This window comes from Propithecus coquereli, unplaced genomic scaffold (assembly GCF_000956105.1).
Source record: "Propithecus coquereli isolate 6110/MARCELLA unplaced genomic scaffold, Pcoq_1.0 Scaffold24, whole genome shotgun sequence".
NCBI classification, from domain to species: Eukaryota; Metazoa; Chordata; class Mammalia; order Primates; family Indriidae; genus Propithecus; species Propithecus coquereli.
The window spans coordinates 351,284-355,450 of record NW_012147952.1 but is presented as its reverse complement, the minus strand read 5'-3'; positions in this window follow the sequence as shown (position 1 = coordinate 355,450).

Below are 4,167 nucleotides of genomic sequence, written 5' to 3'. Positions count from 1 at the left end.
GAGCTTGTAAATATTTTTGTATGTATAACTAATGTCATATACTGGTATGCTTAGAAGAAGACACACTTTATTTTTTTTAGTCTTTTTAACTTCAAAATATTATGAGGGTAAAAATGTTTTAGGTTACATGGATTGCTTTTGTAATACTTGAATCAGGGCTATAAGTGTGCCCAAAACCCATATAGGGTTCACTGTACCCATTAGGTAGGTTTTTGCCCATCCACTCTTCCCTTCTACCCCCTGCATAATTTCCACTGAGTTTTATTTCCCTCTGTGCACATGTGTGCTCATTGGTTAGTTCCAATTTAATAGTGAGTACATGCAGTGTTTGCTTTTCCATTCCTTAGGATAATGGTCTCCAGTTCCATCCAAATTGTTGCAAAAGGCATTAATTCATCCTTATGGCTGAGTAGTATTCCATAGTATAAATATACCACATTTTATTAATCCACTCGTGAATTGACGGGCACTTAGGTTGATTCCACATCTTTACAATTGTGAATTGTGCTGCAACAAACATTTGAGTGCAGGTGTCTTTTTGATAAAATGACTTCTTTTCCTTTGGGTAAACGCCCCATAGTGGGACTGCTGGATCAAATGGTAGGTGTATCTTTAGTTCTGTGAGGAATCTCCATACTATTTTCCATAGACATTGTACTAATGTGAAATCCCACCAACAGTGTAAAAGCATTCCTTTCTCTCTGTATCCATACCATCATTTATTGCTTATGGATTTTTTAATAATAGCCATTCTAACAGGCATAGGGTGATATTTCATTGTGGTTTTAATTTGCATTTCCCTGATGATTAGTGACATTGTTTTTTTCTATGTTTATTGGCCATTTATCTATCTTCTTTTGAAAAGCTTCTGTTCATGTGTTGTGCCCACTTTTTGTTGGGGTTGTTTGTTTTTTTCCTACTGATTTGCTTGAGTTCTTTGTAGATTCTGGTTATTAGTGCTTTATTGGATGTATAGCTTGTGGCTATTTTCTCTCACACTGTAGAATGTTGATTTGCTATGCTGATTATTTCCTTAGCTGTGCAGAAGCTTTTTAATTTAATCAAATCACCTTTATTTATTTTTGTTATTGCTGTAATTGCCATCAGGGTAATTTCAATAAATTCTTCGCCTAGGCTAATATCTAGAAGAGTTTTCCATTCATTTTCTTCTAGAATTTTTATTGTATCATGCCTTACATTTAAGTCTTTTATCCATCTTGAATTAATTTTGTGAGAGGTGAGAGACATGGATCCTGTTTCATTCTTCTACATTTGGCTATCCAATCTTCCCAGCACTATTTATTGAATAGGACTTCTTTTCTCCAGTGTGTATTGTTGTCTGCTTTGTCAAAGATCAGTTGGCTGTATGTGCATGGTTTTATATCTGGGTTCTCTGTTCTGTTCCACTGGCCTGTGTCTCTATTTCTGTGCCAGTACCATACTGGGTTGGTTACCATACCCTTGCAATATAGTTTGAAGTCTGGTAACGTGATCCCTTGAGATTTGTTCTTTTTCCTTAAGATTGCTTTGGCTATTCAGACTCTTCTGTGGTTTCAAGGTGTAGAATTAGTTTTTCTACATCTGTGAAATATGACATAGGTATTTTTATGGGGATTACATTGAATCTGTAAATCACTTTGGGTTGTATGGAAATTTTAACAGTGTTGTTTCTACCCATCTATGAGCATGATATATATTTCCATTTGTTTGTGTCATCTGCGATTTCTTTCCACAGTGTTTCATTGTTCTATTTGTAGAGATCTTTAACCTCCTTGGTTAAGTACATTCCTAAGTATTAATATTTTATGTTTTTTATAGATATTGTGAATAGTATTGAGTCTTTGATTTGATTGTCAGCTCAACTGTTATTGGTGTTTAGGAATGCTACTGATCTGTGTACATTGATTTTGTAACCAGAGAATTTTCTGAATTTATTTATCAATTCCAGGAGTCTCTTGGTGAAGCCTTTGGGGTTTTCTAGATATAAGATCATATCATCAGCAGAAGGCTATAGTTTGACCTCCTCTTTTCTAATTTGGTTACCCTTTATTTCTTTCTCTTGCCTGATTGCTCTGGCTAGGACTTCCAGTACTATGTTGAATAGAAGTGGTGACAGTGGGCACCCTTGTCTTGTTCCAGTTCTTAGTGGGGATGACTTCCATTTTTCTCCATTCAGATGATGTTGGCTGTAGGTTTGACATATATGACTTTCATATTTTGAGATATGTACCTTCCATGCCAAGTTTGTTGAGGGTTTTTATCATAAAAGTGTGCTGAATTTTCTCAAATGCTTTTTCTGCTTTTATTGAGATGCTCATATGGAATTTGTTTTTGCTTTTATTTATGTGTTGAATCTCATTTTTTGATTTACGTATGTTGAACCATCCTGGCATTCTTGGGATGAAGCCCACTTGGTCATGGTGGATTACTTTTTGATGTGCTATTAAATTCAGTTTGCTAGTATTTTGTTGAGGATTTTTTCATCTATATTCACAAGGGATACTGGTCTGTATTTTCCTTTTTTTGTTGTGTCCTTTCCTGGCTTTGGTATCAAGGTGATACTGGCTTCATAGAATGAGTTGGGGAGGATTCCCTCCTTGTTGATATTATGAAATAATTGTTGCAGTATGGGTATCAGCTCTTCTTTGTAGGTCTGGTAGAATTTGGCTGTGAATCCATCTGGTCCAGGGCTTTTTCTTGTTGGAAGATTTTTTTATTACTGCTTCAATCTTGCTCCTTGTTATTGGTTTGTTCAAGGCTTCTATTTCTTCCTGATTAAGTCTTGGGAAGTTGTGTGTTTCCAGGAATTTGTCCATTGCCTCTACATTTATGTGTATAGAGATTGCCATAGTATTCACAGATGATATTTTCTATTTGTGTGGTATGAGTTGTAATATCTCCTTTTTCATTTATGATTGAGCTTATTTGGGTCCTTTCTCTTCTCTTCCTGGTTAATCTAGCAAGAGGTCTATCCATTTTGTTTATCTTTTCAAAGAACCAGCTTTTTGTTTCATCTATTCTTTGTATTTTTGTTTGTTTGTTTTCCATTTCATTTAGTTCTGCTCTGATTTTGTTATTTCTTTTCTTCTTCTGGATTTTAGTTTGGTTTCTTCTTCTTTTCCTAATTCACTGAGACATGCCTTTAGATTGTTAATTTGTGATCTTTTTGTCTTTTTGATGTAGGCATTTAAGTCTATGAGTTTTCCCCTTGGGATTGCTTTTGCTGAATCCCATAGATTTGGGTAGCTTGTGTTCCTGTTGTCATTCAGTTGGAGAAATCTTTTGATTCCCACCTTCATTTCATTATTGACATAATAATCATTCAGCAGCAGGTTGTTTAATTTCCATGACTTTGTGTAAAATTGAGTGTTTCTCTTGGAGTTGATTTTAAGTTTTATTCCACTGTGGTCTGAGAAGATACACGGTATGATTTCTATTCTTTTAAATTTGTTGAGAAATGTTTTGTGGCCTGAAATATGCTCAGTCTTGGAGAATGTTCCATGAGATGATGAGAAGAATGTATATTAGTAGTTTTGGGGTAAAATGTTCCGTAAATATCTATTAGGCCCATTTGTTCTAGAGTCCCATTTGAGTCCCGTGTTTCTTTATTTGTTTTCTACTTGGATGATTTATCCCCAGCAATTACAATGCTGCAGTTTATCTCTTTGTTTAGATCTAGTAGAATTTGCTGTATGAATCTGGGCATTCCTCTGTTAGGTACATAAATATTTAGGATAGTCGTGTCTTCTTGTTGAATTTCTCCCTTTACCATTATATAATGAGCATCTTTGTCTTTCTTTACTATTGTTTATTTAAAGTCTATTTTATCTGATATAAGAATGGCTATACCTGCTTTCTTTTGGTTTCCATTTGCATGGAATATTTTATTGATCCCTTCACCTTGAATCTGTATGAGTCCTTGTGGGTGAGATGTGTTTCCTGGAAACAGAAGATTCTGGCTCATATTTTTTCATCCATTCAGCCAGCCTATGTTTCTTGAGTGGGACATTCAAACCGTTCATGTCGATTGACAGAATTGATATGTGGGATGCTGTTCTGTTCATCCTGTTGGGTTGTACCTTATTGCTTTGTTTTACCACTTGTGCTATTGTTTTGTTTGTTTGTTTGTTTGTTTGTTTTTTGAGACAGAGTCTCACTGTGTTGCCC